General features: G+C 30.8%; 1 long non-coding RNA gene across 1 annotated transcript; it reads right to left on the bottom strand.

Annotated features, from left to right (window-relative positions):
- Positions 1 to 437: 437 nt before the first annotated feature.
- On the bottom strand, positions 438 to 5,722 carry LOC129888341 (uncharacterized). Its single transcript, XR_008766633.1, has 3 exons — positions 5,605 to 5,722; positions 2,243 to 2,326; positions 438 to 726 (listed from the first exon to the last, which is right to left on the bottom strand). It is a non-coding gene; the product is annotated as an uncharacterized LOC129888341 (long non-coding RNA).
- Between the last annotated feature and the right edge of the window lie 292 nt (positions 5,723 to 6,014).

Consider the following 6,014-nt stretch of genomic DNA (forward strand, 5'->3'; position numbering starts at 1 on the left):
TTAGAAATATGGCCTAATGGGGCTAGCTTATCACTTCTTTTCGATAGCGGAAAAATCCTTCTGATACTTCTCAAAAATACATTTTTTTTGGGCCAAACGCCTCAAAAAAAAAAAAAAAAAAATCTTCTAGCCTCTAAGAAAGCTTGGCCAAAACAGGTTGTTCAACACACACACCAACCAACCAATTAAGTTTTTTTTTTTAATTTCTCATTTAGTGTTCAGAGATCGCATTGGAGCCTCGACTAGATTTGGATTGTGTACTGTAGGTCTTATTCGGGGTGGTACTTTCAAAAGGATTTTCTCTATATCCGGGCTTGAATCCGAAACTACTAATTAAGGGTGAAACAATCTCACTATTACATCACTGACCCATATTTTGAAAAAACTTAGTCTTTTCTTCATCTTGTGGAGGGAAATTTAATCAAATAGACAGTATGTATTACGTAATAGCCCCTTAATCAATGAATGATGCAATATAACATAGTTCGAATCAAGCATTTCAGGTTTATTTGTACGACATAAGGAATCAACTAGACTTACATAATTCCTCTTTTCAACTTAAAATATTTATTTCTACAAGCATTTATTCATTTCTCGTATAATTCTCCTTTCTCTAATACCAACAAATAGTTTTCAGCCAAGGATGAGTAAGCTACGAACAAGCTGGACATACGTACGTACAAAGTTGATAAGTGGTAGCTGCCAAACAATATTTTGATCCTGTCACTTAAATTAAAATGTGAATTATTCATGGAGCTATTGTAGTTGGATAATGGAAGATCACTCATTGAATTAATCTATATTAGAAGAGAGGACTTATTGATAATAATGGATACCTAATTAGAATTTCTACACATTTATTCGTATTTAATTAAAAACTTGTTTGACTATATTCATTTTTTAAAAAATCTTATCTTTATGAGAAATGTACGGAAATTTTTACGGTCAATGCATCATAAACTCTTAATAATGGAGCAAAAACTTAATAAATATTTAGAATAAAGAAGGATAAGCAAATACAATGTCTCAATTAGAATATTATGATCATCAGCATATATTAAGGAGAAGTGTTCAAGTGCGTATTAGACAAATATTTAAAAGGTAGTAAAAAATATTCAATTAAATAGTGCCACATATTTTATTTTCTTCAAATCATCCAAATTTATTTAGTATTTACATTACTTGTATCAAATCGTCTCTCTCTCTATATATGTATAGCAATTAGCTATATTCAATTGATTATAAAGTTAGTGACACAAGTTAATATAAATATCGAGTTTATGTTACTATGAATATATTTATCTTTTTCAATTTATGTGGCATCAACAAAATATTTGACATCATTCGGGTGATTATAATTCTAAATTTTAATATGATATTTTTTTCCTCAATCGAGCTCTTTGAACATTATTTTAACATTTTATTTAATCTTTTAAACATATAATATAATTGATATTTTAAATTTTATATAGACAAAATGCATTATATAAATTAAAATAAAAAGAATATTACCTTTAGCTGAGAGAGAGTTAAATAGAAAAGGAGGTAGATGAAAAAAATAAATGAATAAGCAAAGTAGATGAAAGAAAAACTGGGCCGAAAAGAAATAGAGAAAATAAACAGGAAAGAAGGTTGTTAACGATAAAAATATTGAGTATTAACATTAAAAAGGATCCCTCATGTGTTTTAAAATGTGAAAATTTTCATTAACCTGTCCATAACATTTTGAGTTTAAATGGTACATTAAAAATAAAATTAAAGGGTTAAAATGAACAAGTTGAATTGAAGTGTCAAAATAAAATTTCTAAATAAGTTAAAAAGGTTATGCATCTGTTTGGCCTAGGTTAAAGGTTAACATAAGAATGAGTTTTCCATGGAAGGGCAATGGTGGTAGAAATATGTGTTATTCCTATATTCAATATAGTAAAATAGAGATATTTTTAAGATAAAAAGAAAAGAGAGTATCTGAGTCCACAAAATTTATTGTATGTTCTTAAAAAATTTAATCTCTTCACTGTAACTGAGGTTATGAATTATTTCCTCCAAGATAAAATGATAAACTATTAAAGAAGTAGTGATACCTCAAACTACAATAATTTCAGCGAACTCAAAGTCAGCAATGAAATCACACAAAGACTCCACTTTCTTTGTAAGAAAATATATGCAGAAGAGAGAGAAAATTTGATACAAAAAACTGAGAGAAAGCCTCTCTATTTATAGCCAGCAATAGGTGTGAACTTACCTATACAAAACAGTCTCATATGTTATTAACATGTATGTTGTCTTTTGGGAAAAGAAATGTCCGTTCTGAATGAGTGTTAACCATCTGCGGACAGAAGAGTGAAAGAAATCAGATACCAATTTGGATCGCTAGATACCAATTAGAATTAAGTTATAGCATGAAGGGAGAAAGAAGATTGAGAGATTTTCTAGAGTCATGTAGCCTCTCGAAAAAAAGTACAAAATTCTCCGTATTGTTACGCAAGACTCTACTGGACTCATTTTGATACGATGAGATCAACGAACCTAGCATTCTGATATCAACCTTGTCACTACACTGACCCGTCGTGAGTGGCACATACACTAATTCTCCGATGGGAGAAACAATACTAACCCAACTACGACACTCTATTAACGCTAACAAACATTTAGATAAGTGTAAACGATTTTAAAATAGTTTAAAAGTTGAGTTCCCATAAACTGAAGTAAATTTATCAAAACATGCGAAATTTAATTTCCTACAACCTAAAAGTCATCTTGCCAAAATTGTATCTAAAAGACTAAAATGTGGGAATGCAACCCCAAAAACAATAAATATAATTGTAAAAATCTAAAAATGTTTAAGTTCCAAATAGAGGTTCTAAGAATTAGGAAGAATTCATGGCATCCTAAAGGAACTCTCTCACCCTCGAATTCGAACGATCACGTGTCCCCAACTGAGGTCTCTCAACAATTACCTAAATATGTCATGTACTTAATAAAGAAATATTTAGTGTAGTATCATCATACAACCACAATGTACTGGTAGGATCACATAATCATTTTCAGTAAATGATATATGAACAAGAAACTATAACTTAGTAAAACAAATAATACACAATCACATCACAGTTAAACAACATGGGACTCTCAATTCTTATATTTAAATCAATATACACAATGAGCATGATCAATCACATCACAACAATCAACACAGTCCTCTTATGAAATTCATATATACCCGAATTGTAGTGTATCGACATAGTATTCGTTCAAATAATCAGTGTATCTATGTGGTACCCATTTCAAATGTATCGGCGTGGTACCCAATCTAATTGTACTGGCGTGTTATCCTATCCGAATGTGTTGATGTGGTGTCCGATCCAATATGAAATCACATATCACAATCACAACAACAATGAATAACACGCACACTTGTACAACCAAGTAATACATTCCTTGCATGCAATTTGATCACAAACATTATTTTAATTCATGTTCTTTTATTTTCCCCTAATCATATATCATGCATGCAATACTAGCGAAATAGTTAACAGGTACATATAACATAAACGGAAAAACACAATCATCACCTACCTCAAAATAAGCTTTGGAACTCTAAAGAACCGGAGTTTTTTTCCTTTTTCCAATGTCTTGGCTTGTTCATGGTCTAAAACAAAGATACAAAGAATCAATGAACAATGGCCTAACACACCCAAATTATATCACAATCCTAATTCTTGGCCAATTTCATGATCATTTAACCCAACTAGAATTTTTCTCACAATTAATTTCAGGTCCAAACCTTCCCCTAAGAGAATTTACATAGATTCTAAGGTCTAAGAATCGAATTACAAGTTAGAGGAATGATTAACTTACCTTTACCAAAGAAATTGGTGGAAAACTGAAGGAAAAAAGGCCTAGGTCGCCTCTAGCTTTTCAAGAACGAAGTTGCAATAATAAAAACGGATTTGAGACATTTTTGACCTGAAACTTGCAATTGTTGCGCTATAGCGGCCATCAACCCACTATAGCGGGATCTGTCCTGCCCTAACAACCCTCAACATGCTATAGCGAGATCTGTCCAGCCACAACGGCTTGCAGTCAAAAACTCAAAATTTCATCCCCGAACTCCCATTTTGCAACACAACCTCAAACCTTGACGTTCTAAAATAACTACTTCACACCAAATTCAATTTCAGAAGTTCTACTCACCCGAATTCACTTCCAAAAGGCTCTATAGATTCCTTAACGTCTTAGATATCACAAAATTAAATCCAACTTAGACATCAATCCCAATCTATTTTTGGATTGCCCTAAACTTTATCACACTCAGATTTTATATGAGATTGATCTAACCCAAAATTTTTAAGTTACAATTCAAAACTTTTTTGGTCCAAATTTCTTCTCTATTGACTGACCCAAAATGACAAAAATGAATCATTACATCTACATTAAGGACCATTTTGGTCATTTTCTCGAGGGCACTGACTTCCAAAGAATACGAATAAAGAGGCCGGGGATGTTTGAATTGTAAGTTATTCTTAGGAAATTAAACTTCGTGAATAAATTAAATTTTTGAACTAGTAAGTTAACCAAAGATCGATTAGACATGTTGCCTCATTTTGCTTGTGTTAACTTTTTAAAACTATTTATGAATTATACTGAAACATTGGTGGAATCTATTGCTTTTATTTATATTCTAAATATCTCATTCCAACACGTAAGGATTTTTTATGGGAATGAAAATATATACCCTATGCTATGATTGGCGGTACTAACGGGTTTGGAAAGCATAATGGTGTTAACAGAGATGACTTGTTCATAATCTCACAACCATTTGACCCTCAAATAATACTCCCTCCGTCCAATTTTTATTTGTTCAATATCAATTTGACACACATTTTAAAAAATAATAAATAAAATAATAATTTTATTATATTAATTTTTATTATAAAAAAATAATATTTTAGAAATGACTTTGAAAAATGATTAATAAAATTAAATTAAGAATAAAATGATAAATTATCTCTTAATTTTTAATTAAATAAATAAAAATGGATATTATTTTTAGATAAGTGGACAAATAAAAGTCGACTAATGAAGTATTTCTTAATATATTTTCTTCACAATACTTAACTGCTACTCCTTTAAATGATATTTTTTAAAAAGAAGAAAAGACAAATCGGCCCACTTTTTTTTTTATTTGTTGCTAATTAAACTTTGTCTTTTCTTCATCTAATCATCTTGTAGTGGGGAATATATCGATAATACTTATTTATGGCCTTATAAACTTAAAATATTCATTTCAACAAGCATTTATTCATTTCTAATATAACAAATAGATTTTCAGCTAAGGACACGTGAGAGAATTGAGTCCTAGATGATAAAAAGTTCTTAATTAAAAAAAAGTGATATTGACTTGGTTAAATGAGATTAATTAAAATATGGATTTGATTAAAATAATTAAAAATTTTGGGGTACATATTAGAATTTCAAACTTTTAAAAAATCTTCCCTCTTATTTCAAAAAAATTGAAATCCTCCCCCTCCATTTTCATTATCTATTAATCTGTCACGGACTTAGACTTCAACTAAGACCTCCGTGCGGTACTTGATAACTTACTCACGAATCTTTCACGATCTTGCAAGCTCAAGTAAGCCTTTAAGACTAGATCGCTAAGGGCTAGATTGTAAGAAAGACAAGAGAGATTTTATGAAGAAGGCTTTGTATTACTTGAAAGAATGCTTGATTTCTGGATGGTTTTCTACAAATGAATGTCTCCCCTATTTATACTACTCTTAAGGGGCTCAAGTGTAAATAAAAATTGCTATTCAAATCCTTCCATATTTACAAAGAAGTCCTTACTCTAGAATTCTCTACACACTCTAGAGAATTTCTAGTCTTTCAAGACTTCTCTACAAGTTTCTACAAAAATTTAGAGTCTTTCACTAACCTCTCCAAGACTCTAGGTTCTTCTCCCCTCTTCATGATCAAGTGGCGGGTCATAACATTCTCCCCCACCTGATGTGGCG

This window comes from Solanum dulcamara, chromosome 5, assembly GCF_947179165.1.
Source record: "Solanum dulcamara chromosome 5, daSolDulc1.2, whole genome shotgun sequence".
Lineage (NCBI taxonomy): Eukaryota > Viridiplantae > Streptophyta > Magnoliopsida > Solanales > Solanaceae > Solanum > Solanum dulcamara.